The 13466-nt window shown below is 37.0% G+C and overlaps 1 long non-coding RNA gene across 1 annotated transcript in view; it reads right to left on the bottom strand.

Annotated features, from left to right (window-relative positions):
- Positions 1-2179: 2179 nt before the first annotated feature.
- LOC142865935 (uncharacterized) overlaps positions 2180-13466 on the bottom strand; it is a 58993-nt gene continuing 47706 nt past the window's right edge. The window contains exons 4-5 of the long non-coding RNA XR_012916029.1: positions 5062-5351; positions 2180-3026 (exon numbers count right to left, since the gene is read on the bottom strand). This is a non-coding gene — a long non-coding RNA (uncharacterized LOC142865935). The remainder of the gene's footprint in view (positions 3027-5061; positions 5352-13466) is intronic.

Genomic DNA, 13466 nt, shown 5'->3' on the forward strand with positions numbered 1-13466 from the left:
GGCCACTGAGAGTGAGAGTTCCAGGGATAGCTCAGTCAGCATCTGACCTTCAAGCCTGCTAACAGTAGGCCCTATAGTTTAAGATATTATACAAGTACACTATTATTTTTTTCTTTTGAAATTAAACTCTACAAAACATAAGAAAACAAACATCTCAGGCCCTGGGTCAGTGCCACATTTTGGTTGTAGTGGGTGCTGGGCAAGGTCTAAGGGCTCTGAAGGCAGGAGTGTCAGAGCACAGTGGCCCTCTTGTTTTGGAACTCTCTCCAAAACAAGAGGGACTGGGCAGATCTGTGTGTGATAACGCAGCTGTGGGGTGATAATTATAGAAACCTTCTCATTATGCTTGAATGGGGGCCAAGGCATTATGGCCCTGCCAGCAAGGAGGGTGTGAGGCTGCAAAATTGGCACTGTTTAGAGCAAGTTGGCTTTTGAAGCCAGCATAGGCATCTGAGGTGTGCCAGAGAGTCCTTTTCCTCACTTCCTGTTGGCGAGCACCCCTAGTGCCCGCGTCTCATCTCCTAACATGGACAATCTCTTTGTTCCTAAGCAGATTGTGGCAAACAGGACAGCTTTGTCAATGGAACTCAATATTCTGGTCGATATTCCACTCAATCCTTGTTCACATGACTCATCTTCCTGCCCCCTCACATACTCTCTTTTTTCCAGCCCCTGGAAAGGATTAATTTCCTTTAACATTCCAGGTATAGAATATGTTTAATCAGAGCCTGCATAGTCTCTGCTCTCTGACTACAATGACACAAAGTAGCCTGGCTTTGCAAGCACTTCTTATGGCCTTAAATGAGGACAGATTGATTTTGGCTGAAATTTCTATTAGCAAAAGATAATTAGAAAATTATCAATCTCTAGTTTGAGTAGTAAAAACATGAAGAAGAGCACAACAAAGGTCATCCTTGTCCTGACAAGTTCACCAGGGCAACAGGAGGTGGACACTGGGGAGAAGGGGAGAAGGAAAGAAGGAGGTAACTTGGGCACAACAGTCATGAAGGAGGGAGTGAAGCAGAGTGAAGTGAATGTGCAAGGGCTTAATTCCCTTCATGGAAAATAGGCTATTATAAAAAAGTAGCTTCCTCTATTGGCATTTCTGCTTTTACCAATAAAAGGGAAGAAGTACAGTTTTATGTAACACATATAGCAGGGAAAGTAGAATGGTGACCCTGTGAAAATTACAGCATTAAAAGTAATAAGCCTGCCATTGCCAATAAACCACACAGACACCATGCTGCTATCTTGATTATAAAGGTGGCATTTTTACAGTTATTCCTATAGTAACTTCTCCCACTGCAACTGCAGTTTGAACATGATGCTTTCACAAAGATACTCTTTCTAAAGTTTGAGGAATTTCTGAGGCTTCGTATTTCAAGGCTCAGGTCAGGCATCCCATTCTCAAGAAAGCCCCACAGCCTAGATTGCATTCTCCCAGAGTGTCTCCCTCTCCTGACAATTATTTCATTTCCATATTTGTTTATTATTTACTTATCTTTTCCACCCGCTAGATTATAAGCTTCCTGAAGGTAAGCACCAGAGACTATTCATTTCTGATTCCCTGGCATCTACCAGTGCCTGGCTTTATAAATATTTGTAGAGTTGAATAATTAATGAGTCTTATTTCTTGTCCCACCCTTTATGGCAAAGGGATTACTACTGTGGAGAAACCAAGTTAGATACATTAACTATCCCTTCTAACTCAAAGATGCTGTAATTTTAGAATCTGCTCAAATCAGAAAGTAGATAAGGTTCTGAAGCAAGAAAATTGTTTGGCTGGATGAGAATGTAAAAAGGAAGAAAAGAAGTTCTCCTAAGCAGAATTATTCATTTACAAGGGAGAGGGGAAGTGTGGCAAGGGTAGAATGGAATTGAGGCCAGGGGTATACAAAGATGTGGGCAAAAAATTAAAGAATGGCAGAAACATCAATTCTCATTCTTAAAAAGAAAAGTCAAGAATTGAAGTCTAGAAGCAGTGATAACCACAATTCAGACTGCAAGGAAAAATCCAAAGTCCTTCCTTTTTTTTTTTTTTCTGAAAATGAAAACTCTGACCTCATAAAAAATAAGTTAAGGGTGAAGGCAAGTACTTGTTTTTAGGATCAGTGGCTCAAAGAGGGTCGAAACAATTCAAAATCAATACAAGATATGTAATTTAGTTGGGTTTTTATTTTTCAGAAAAAGAGAAAATGCAAAACATTAGGCTCACTCTTCTGAATTGTGCAAAAGGAATAGAGAAAATTAAAAATTCCATAAATAGAAAAATAAAATAAATATGTACTTTCATTCTCTAGTATCCACACTTATAGGAATGAGACAAAAAACTAAAGAGAGGAGAGAAAGAGATGGATAAAGTAACAGAAGAGAGAGAAACACACATGTAAACTCACATGGCCATAAAAATATAACTAGAAAATGACACACATAAATAAAACCCAGGTAGAGGCTTCCATGACCTAAAATCTCCATTTTTGTGTTATTTTAGAATAAGTTAGCAAATATCTTTAAAATTATGTTTAATTTTGACCTTCAAGCTCTCCATTCTTGGTTTCAGAAATTTTTGAAAATTTGATAGTTATTCTCTGTGTGTGGGGGGGGAGGAAGAGAGACAGAGAGAAAGAGAGAGAAAGAGATGGAGAGATAGGGAGGCAGAAAATAAAAGGCTATCTAAAGGAATTGGCATAAGAGGTATTATGAGAAACTTTGTTCAGAGTAAAGAATATTTCAGGAAGTGGATATTTTTAGATTTTGAATGCATCACTTTGCAATATTACTTTGGTTGCTGAAAGACATAACATGATATAGAAGGGTCAGAAAATGTTTAATTGGCTGTTATTTCTGTCCTTGGAGATCTTCTGGATCATCTATTTGTTCTCACCTCATACTAGTCAGAGAGTTCCTGAAGTTTGATGGAGCTTGAGGGTCCTTGCTCTGCTTTTAACACACTGCTTCCTTCATGCTCCAGCAGAAGTAGGTAAGTGAACTCAGCATATAAGATTTTCCATCTTATAAAAGACATGCTTAAGCAGAAAAACATAATTGTAATTAACCATGGTCCACCAATGTGTCAATTAATGGGTTTATTATGGAGAACATTTCTGGATTTGTTCCATGCTAAACCTTTTAATTTTTTATTCTTACTTGGCTATACGCTTAAGATATCCTACAGATAAACAGCTTTGCACACCTTTGTCACCCTTTTTATTCCACCTTTAAAAATATTCCATTTTCAATTATTACATAGTTATTGATTCAGAAAAGGATAATATGTAGCATTGTTAGCTCATTATTTTTATGAACTAAATGTTCTCATGAATCATTGAATGTCTTCTGTCACCGACTGCTTCTTGAGCTCATGTTATTGTATATTATTGATCCACAATGACTTTGTAATAAAATCAGTTTTTTTCTTTTCTATTGATGCTCTCATTTAAAACTTTGTAACTCAATGGTGTTTATTTTTGTTTTGTTTTTTGCAATGAAAATCTTTCTTGAGTTTATGCTGTGGGCTAGACACTGAAAATGAACGCCTCAGTGCAGTGACTCTGCTGGAAAATGCCTCCTAACCTTCCTTGTTGATTTATAATTGTTTTGTTTCTCCTTAATGCCTCAACATGTTCCAATTAAATGGAGCATTAATATAGAATATTCTTTAACAAAGAGAAAGATACCATTTAGATGTCTGTTTTAAATAAACCAACATCAAATATTTATCTCCTAATTCTTTCCTTTTGGTCATATGGTAAAATATGACCAATAAAAACTTATAGACTGTAACCTCTTCTTGTCAGGACAGAAGTGGTTAATAGTAAAGGAGATATTCAAGTTTTTATTCTAGACCAAAGCCTGGCTATGCTAGCCCTGCACATAAGAGAGTCAGAAGCTTGAGTTTAGGTCCCTTAACAAGAGGAATGGAATCCCAGCTGTGGCATTAAAACATTGATGAGATTCTCCAATAATCTACTTCTCACCACCTGACCTGAGCCAGGTCTTTCTTCTTTTCTCTCAGTGCTAGTACTCTAGAAGTAGAGGTCTGCTCCATTAAGGAGATAGAGTTTAAAAGTAGAAATAAAAGCAATTATTTGGCTATGTCATGATAACAAGTACAAAGTTATCTCTGATTCCATGGGATAGTTTAGGCCAAAATATATTTGCTCTATGAACTCTAAACATGCCTAAAATGACTTCGTACTCTTTATTTTTTCTCAAGGAGAGAAAATAATAATAATATTCCATAAGAGAATATCTAAAACACTTTTTCTGAAACTTGCATTACTTTTTCTTAGTCTCCAAGATTAGATAATACAGGCAGAATCTTAGATATTGGAAATCAAGTCACTGAAATAGGCATTACAAAATGAGCATTAAAATAAACAGAGAAGAAAGAAAAATTGATTATACTACAGGTTGGAGATCTGTGGTCAAGAATGTTTCACAGAGGAGAAGAACTTTAAAACTCTACCTGGTTCTTAGATCATTGAAATATTTGACTAAGAGAGGAGGTTTAAGTGAAAATATGCCAGTGTTTGGGTGGTTGTTGGGTATTTGGGGCACAAAGAGTGGTTTGATGTGATCATGACATATCACTAGGAGTGGCTGGACATCAGTCCAATAAATTGTTTTCAAGCTAATTCCTAAGTGTAGCTAGTGGGAATACAAAAGAGTGTCAGGAGGTAGATCATAAGTGTGTAAAAACACAGCCAGACTACTTTATTGATCCAATTCACAAAATCTGTCAAATCAGAAGCCGAGTCTTTTCTCTCACAGACTTATTTCATGCTGGATACCAGGCAGAGAACTGGGATGTAATTATTATTTTCTCAATTGCTTTAGATCCAAAGTATTAATTATCTATTACCCTAAATAATGCTGTATAACAACTTGCCCTACACACCTCCCCAAATAAAACGATAGATCATGAGTCTGTGGATCAGCTGGGGGAGGGGGGGTTCTTCTGGTCTGGGCCAGGCTAAAATGATCTCATCTGGAAGCACTCATGTGTCAGCAGTTAGCTGCCTGAATGGCTAGGAACTGGCTTGTCTATGATGATCTTACTTGAAATGGCTCTCCTCCATATGGTCTCTCATCCTCCATCAGGCTGGTACAGCCCTGTTCATGTGGATCTCTGGGGTCCAAGAGAGCAAGCAGAAGTATGCAAAGCCTTCTGAGGCCTAGACTTGGAACTGCAACACCATCACTTCCATTGTAGTCTACTGGCCAAAGCAAATCACAGGGCTTCAAGGGATGGAAAAATAAACCCCATTTCTTGATAGGAAGAGTTTCCAAGTCACATAAAAATGTCATGGATTAAAAAGACAATGGTGCCATTCTTTCAGTCAATCTACCTTAAAATAGAAAACATAAAAATCGAAAGGCAGGTATCAGGTTAAGGAGAATTAAGGTATTCTTAGGCAGTAAGGAATTGTGTTAGGCTGTGATTTTTGTTTTTTGGGTTTTTTTTTGTTTTTGCTTTCACAGTGTCATCCTAGAAAATTAAAGATCATAAAATTAATTAGATCAAGAGCAACAAATTATATTACAGTTAGGATTTTGTTTTTAAAACAAAATCAACTTCTTCAAGTTTAACTCAAAGAATATAGTGAGATAATCTATAAATCTCTAAATTAAAAAATTAAGAAGAGTTAAGATTTCATAAGGAAAACTCATTTTTAAAAACTCATTGGTTCTATTCGAACCAATCAAACTGGAAGTCTGACTTTCATAAATGTCAGTTTGGGTATAAAACAAAGTTTTGTAATTTGTGATTATAATACATGGCAAGGTAAAAAAGAGACCATCTCAAGAAACCACACTTCATTCTTAGAAAAAGAACAAAAGTGACTGTCTTCTGCCTCCCAATGACAAAGAACTTAAATTGCAGAGATCAGCGTAAAGCATGACCTGTTCTGTTACCATTATAGGCTTTGCAGCCTATTTAACTTGGTTTTTAATAAGTGTTTGACTAATAAACACTAATTTTGCTCAGAGAATCTCCCAGATTGAGTTTCTCGAAAAACTACTTAGGTAGATGCAATAATCACTACTCTAAGGGTGCAAAGAATATATTAATAGCAAGTGGGGTTATAATTCTGGTATGAATGCTGCATGCTCTTGATTCTCCTATACCCTAATTTCCTCACCCACTTAATATCAATGCTTTAAAGTTTTCTTGCATAAAAGTTATAAATACAAATGAAATCACATTTTAAAAGTGCTTCATGCATTGTTGGGAGATTAAATTGGAACAATATTTTTTAGTGGGCACTTTTGGTGAAAAGCCATAGAATTTTGTATGCTTTTTGACCCAATGATTCTACCTTTAGGGATTTATTTTAAGGAAATAATCAGGGATGTGCATAAAGCTTTTGCTTCAGGGACATTTATTCCTCTAATTTCATGACAGCAAAAGTACCGGAAGCAACCAAATTAGGGGTTTGGATAAGTAAATTATAGTAGATCCATACATTAAAATGCTAGATAGCAGTGAGAAATGATGATGTGGAAAATGTTCATGACTTTATATATTGAATAGTTTCCATGTCACTAAATTTAAAAGTATGTAACAAAATAATATTTACTATAATTATATTTTTGAATTAAATATGTATTTAAAAAGACAGAGAGTATGTGCTAAAATGTTATTAGTGGTTATCTATGTTGGAGATAGAGATGGATTTTATTTTCTTATGTTTGCTTAATACTATATGTGTTACTTTTATATAATAATTTTGTTTTTGCTTATTACAGAAGATTTATGGAATAGAATTTATAAGATAAAGCATTTTTTATGCTTACCTCTTGAATCAGGACACTATAATAATGAGAACTCAAATTCAAAACTCTGCATCTTTAAGAGCTTTGACAACTGACATTTGTCCTTGTCACAGACACAACACTTTTCTATTTATCTTTACAGCATTGAAAAATGCACAATATCCTACAGTACAAGGAGGGAGATTTATAATAAAGTCCTCCATCTCAGTGTATGAGTATACCTGTAAATCATTCAACAGACTTATATTAAGGTTAAGCCTCAAAGCAGCAGATGTATCAAACAAACAAAATTTGAGCATATATGCACTATCTGCATCTTTGTTAGTCTGTGTAAGCATGGCTGTCTTGCTAAACTATATTCCAGAGCTACCTTATTGCTCATTCTATGTATATTCATTTTTGGGATATCTGTTATCAGTTGGGCCTAGTACCATGATTCTAGAAAATTAAGCTGCCAATGGCTTCTTGGAATAAGAGTCCTCACAGATACTTGATACTGCCTCCAGGATAGTTCAGATCCTGGACACAATATCAAATGAGCAAAAGACATTTGCCTTGCCTTCAAGAAACTTGTTTTCTGATTAAAAAGGAAAAAAAAATACATGTATTGAATGAATAGGAAAAAATGCCATTCATCCATTCTTTTAACAAGATTTATCTTGAACTTATTGATGATGGGCAGCTTGCCAGACAGAGTAGAGAGAATATATGTTCCAATTTTATAATATAATTAAGGGTCAGATAATACCAAATACTGTAATTTAGGGAAGAGAGAGAATAATATTAGTCCCACAAAAATTACTTCAGAGCTGGAAGGGACCTCAAGAGCATCTTGTCCAAAGAAAAGCTAGCATGATTTTATAAAGGTGGAAATAAGGCAGATGGGGAAGGCTTATAGTAGAAGTAGAGCTTGGGGGTGGAATTGAAATGATGGGTGGAATGTGGTGAAGAAAAATGACAGAGGAGTACTCTACCAAAGGAAGAAACAAGCAAAGGAACTCAACTGGGAAAGGTTATGCTATGGTTCGCATGTGTCCCCCAAAAACCATGTGTAGGAAAATTAATCATCAATGCAATAGTATTAGGATATGGAGCCTAATTATAGGTGATTAGGTCATGAGGGCAGAGTAAATAATGCCATTATCACAGGAGTGAGTTTGCCCACTCTTGCTTTCTTTCTCTCCCTCTCTCTGCTCTTTTGCCACGTGATAGCTTCTGTCTGTCATGTTATGATGCAGCAAGAAGACCCTTGTCATATGCTGGCACCTTTATCTTGGACTTACCAGCCCCCAGAACTGTGAGAAATAAATTTATTCCCCTTATAAATTACTCAATTTGTGGTATTATGTTACAGCAACACAAAACAAAGACAGCATATGACTTATAAGTGGGCTAAGAGGTAAGAGCTGATTATTTACCCAAGGTCCAAACACAGGCAGAAAGATTCTTTATTGATTCAAAACATACTACAGGTACAAAGAATGAAGCTCTTAAAGATATTATTCTCCCTTAAAAGAGAGATCGTGAGTAGATAAACAGCCCCAAATAGTTGATCACCTCTATTCCTTAAAGGAAAAAAAATCGAAGGGTTAAATATAAAATGAACAATTGTAAAAAGTCTGTAGACTGAAAAGAAATCTCTGTAGTTTTTCCAGCTGTACAAGTACTTCTGATGTCATATTTTTGAAGCAAGAATCAAAATAATTCGTTATGAATGCTAGTTTTGTCATTCCCTGTAGCACTAAGTCTTTTTGGAGTTCTAAGATTCAATCTTAGAATCATTCTTTATTAAAATAGAATGATCATATTTCCACTTCTGGGCAGGATAGAATATGACGGACCATATTTATATTCCCACCTGATACAATCATAGAAACCAGACAAAATTCATAAAACAGTGGTGTTCAAATAGCTGGAAATTAGACCATGAAGGACAGTGAGCCCTGAGAGATGGAAACAGATGAGATTAAACCTATTATTGACAAAATTTACTATTTTGAGAGCATTTTCAGGTTATGGTGCAGAAGGAGAACCTAAGCAGAGTCTAGTGGTCTTACTGAGTTGAGGAGATAGAGCTGAAAGTCTGGGGAAATCAAGGCAACTAGAGATAGTTGGAGAGAGTACCAGAGAGGAGAGAGGTGCATAGAGAGAGGGACCTGAGGATTTTCAGAACATTCTGCCCAAGTGCTCAGTAGAGTATTGATCAAAGCATGAGGATGGGTAAACCACCTGAGGCTAGGGAAAGATTCATCAGATAGAATTACAGAGAACAGTGCCTGACATTCACACTAAGCCAGAAATAATATGCTATCATCAGCTAGGCTAGGAAGAGTCATAATTCATGGGGCATTGGGTAGAGTATTCAGGAAGTTCCTGCCTCAGTAGGAGGAAATAATTAGCTCTGACTGAACACTGCACCAGAGCTGCCTAACAAATCATAAAAATACTATCTGAAAAGACTGAACTGTTTCCAAATAATATAATTGTATCCCTGAATAAAGCTTAAGAATAATTATAGGAACACGAAAATATCCAGAACCCAGCAAAGTAAAATTCACAATAATTGGCATTAAATAAAAATTGCAAGGCATGAAAACAAGCAGGAAAATAAGACCCATAATGAAAAGAATAATCAATCAATCAAATCTGACCCAGATTGACACAGATGTTAGAATCAGTAAAGACTCTAAAATAGTTGTTATCACTGTATTCTATATGTTCAAAATATTATGTAGAAACATGAATGATATAAAAAAATCCAACTTCCATGTTTGAGAAAACATAGAAACTTCCATGAAAATCATAATTTGATAAAAAATCATCAGTTGATAAAAATAAACTGGATGGGATTATTAGAAGATTAGAAATGGCGTAAATCAAGATTAGTGAACTTTCTGATATAGCAATAGAAACTGGCCAAAGCAAAAAAGACTCAAAAAATAGAAAAAAAGAACTGAAAAATAGAAAGAGAAAAGAAAATGAAGGAAGGAAGAGAGCATCAGTGAGCTATGGGAGAACTTCAAACAACATAAGAGATGTGTAATTGGAGTCCCTGAAGGAAATGAAAGGGAGGAAAAGAAAAAGCTTTTTGAAGAAACAACAGGTGTACGTTTTCCAAACTTGATGAAAACTATAAGCACAGAGATCCAAGAAGCTCAATGAACCCCCAAAACAAGAAATATATAAGTAAACTCTTCCAAGGTACATCATAATCAAATTGGACTAAACCAGTAATAAAGAGAAAACCTTAAAAGCAGCCAGAGAAAGTAAGATACGTTATATAGAGAGGAATAACAATAAGGATGGCATCATATTTCTTGTTAGAAATAATGCAAGTTCAAAGACAGTGGAAAAACATCTTTAAAGTACTATAAAAATTATCAATCTATAATTCTACATTTAGTTAAAACAATATTTCAAAAATGGAGACAAACAAGAAAAGATTTTTTCAGACTTAACATTGAAAGAATTCATCCATATCAGACCTGCAGTATAAGAAATATTAAAGGAAGTCCTTTAAGCAGAAGGAAATGATAGTAGAAAGAAACACGAAACACATATCTATGCAAAGGAATGAAGAGAACTAGAAATGGTAACTACCTGGGTAAATTTATAAGAATTTTAATTATGACTTAAACCTCTTGAAAAGATAATTGACTGCTTAAAGAACAAAACAAATAAATAAACAAACTCAGTATATCATGGACTTTGTATCAGATGCATAAGTAAAATTTATGACAACTATAACATAAAAGATGGAAGGAGAAAAATGGAGCCACACTATGGTAAAGTTGTGATTCTATATGTGAAATGATATAGTACACTTGAAGGTAGACTGTGATAAGTTAAAGGTGAATATCATAAATCCTAATGCAACCACTGGGAAAAATGTTGTAGGTAATAAGTCAACAAAGGATATAAAATGAAAATTTAAAATAATAAAAAGTAGAGAGTAGAAGAGGAAAAATGAGAATAAAGAGCAGGTGGGACAAACAAATAGAAAGCAGATAGCAAGATGGTAGATGTAAAGCAAAGAATATCAATAATCATGTTAACTGTAAATTATCTAAAGATCCAATGAGAAGGCAGATTGTCATCAAAAAAGAAACCAAGACTGATTTTATGCTGCCAACAAGAAATATAATTTATTGATTTAATGGACATTGGAAACTCAGAAGGGAGACTGTGAGAGGGGTCTGTGGGATGAAAACCTATTGGATACAATGTACACTATTCAGGTGATGGGTAAATTAAGAGCCTAGATTTCTCCACTATGTAATTCACCCATGGAAGAACAAAAAAAAAAAAAAAAAAAAAAAAACACTTGTACTCCCTAAATCCACTTAAATAAACAATGGAAATAAAAAAATACAATTTAAATATTATGACACAGATAGGCTAAAAGTAAAAAGATGATGATAGAATATCATGGTAACATTAGTCAAAAGAAAGCTTTAATGCTATGTTAATGACAAAATAGATTATAGAGCAAGGAATATAAATAGGGATAGAGAAGATCAGTTCATAATGAAAAGAGAGTTAATTCATCAGGAGGATATATCAATCCTAAAGATTTATTAATCTAATAAAACAGTTTTAAAATACATGAAGCAAAAACTGATACAGCTGCAAGGGGAAATAAACAAATCCATAATTATAGTTGGAAATTTTCATGTTTCTTTCTTAATAATAGAACAAATGGATAGCAAGTAAGCACAGATATACAAGACTTGAACAACACTATCAAACAACTGTACTTGATTGACATTTATAGAATAGTCCGCTCAATAAAAATACAGAAAATATTATCTTATAAACTGAAAAACAATCATTAGAAGAACAGATAAGAGGCAAAAAAATACTTGCAGAAGAAAAGTGTATGGTATCATATATAACTTTGCATTTAATTAGAAAAGATAATATTTATGTACAATCAATATCCTTATTCTTTGGTTCATATATTAAATCATTGAATACAGAAAAAATCCTCTCAAGTGCATAAGGAACATTTATCAAGCTAGACCATATTCTGAGATATAACACAAGTATCAAAAAATTTATAAGTATGCAAGTCATACAAATTAGATTCTCTAACCATAATGGAATAAAATTAAAAATCAATAACTGAAAGATATTTGGAAAATCCCCAAATATTTGGAAAGTAAATAACATAACACACTTCTAAACAACCCATGGATCAAATAAGAAATAAAAAGAGAAATTTTGAAGTACTTAGTATTAGATGAAAATGAAACACGACATATGTGAATTTGTGGACTGCTGCCAAAGCAGTACTTATGTAGAAATTTATGGTATGGAATGCCTATCATAGAAAAGAAGATATCAAATCAATGACCTCAGCTTCCACCCCAAGAAAACAGAGAAAGAAGAGCAAGATAAGCAGAAAAAAGGAGATAATAAAGAACAAAGCTGGGGGCGGAGCAAGATGGCGGACGAATAACACCGCCAGATGGAGGGTCTCTGCAGAAAAGACAGATTCTAGCAGAAATTAGAGGAAAGAAGCAAGAAGACAAGCATACAGCGGACAAGGGCCAGAAGGAGGGGTACCTGAGACGCCGGGAGACTCCACGGGAGGAGGCTGCGGAGGAGAACTGGAGGCTCAGACCACCGGAGCAGCCCGGAGACCAGCGGCAAGGGTAGGTAGATTTGCTGTTTCCCCTCCCCTGCATTTGGGACTGCTGGTGGGCTCCCCAGCGGGTGGAGAGACCTGCGGCAGCCAGCCAGAGACCACCGCCGCCAGCCAGCGGTGAGCCTGTAGCAGTTGTGGCACCAGGTTCCCAACTTCCTCCAGGCACCTCCATGTGCACAGACCCGAGCAGCGCGGCAGGCGCCATATTGCCTCCTCCTCCCCTCCGCAGACCCTACCCGCGGCTGCCCAGAGAGACAATACAGCCACCAGCCGGAGGCACCTCCAGGGAATGGGACCTTCCCGTTTGGGACGCTACACGTGACTCGGGAACTCAGACTGTGAGCTCCCTACCCGCCCGCACTCCCAGGTGCTGCTGGCACCGTGTTCCCAGGAGAACAGTGCCGATTCAGAGGCTGAGAGACATAGACCCAGCTTGGGCTCCCTGTGGGTGAATTGGGACAGGAAATCCTCTCCCTGGTGGGGATACAGTTTGAATTCTGGGACCCAGAGGTCAGACCTGCAGACCAGATCCCCTGCACCAAGGGCTAGCATTGCCCGGGGCACAGAAGGGTTATACGTGAACAGCCTACTGAGGTGTGTGTGCCTCCAGGAGCGGATCAGCGTCCAAGAGGGCAACCCTCCTCCCAGGAGGAGGCCATGCACCCAACCCAGGTGGCGTTCCTGTGCAGGGAACCTCCCCGCCAGCATCATAGTCCGTGGAGGCCTGGTGGCTGGTGGTCTGGCCTGCTGGCAGAGGCCCAGGAGCAGCTGCGGAGTTGGAGAGGGTGGAAAGAAGCGAGGCCCGCTCCAGACTGCGGGTCTCAGACAGCCCCACCCCCACACCCAGACTTTCTGGCTGAGCGGGACCATTCCAGCCCCGCCCTGACAGCTTTCCCTGGAAGCAGAGAACAGAACTTTGACCCCTGCTAACGGCCTGAGGGCAGGCTTACCCAACCCAGCTCTGCCCAGAACAAGAGCTGTTAACAGGACAAAAAATCAACAGTATAGCCTGTTCCTCCAAGCAAACGCCACCTAC

This window comes from Microcebus murinus, chromosome X (assembly GCF_040939455.1).
Source record: "Microcebus murinus isolate Inina chromosome X, M.murinus_Inina_mat1.0, whole genome shotgun sequence".
NCBI lineage: Eukaryota > Metazoa > Chordata > Mammalia > Primates > Cheirogaleidae > Microcebus > Microcebus murinus.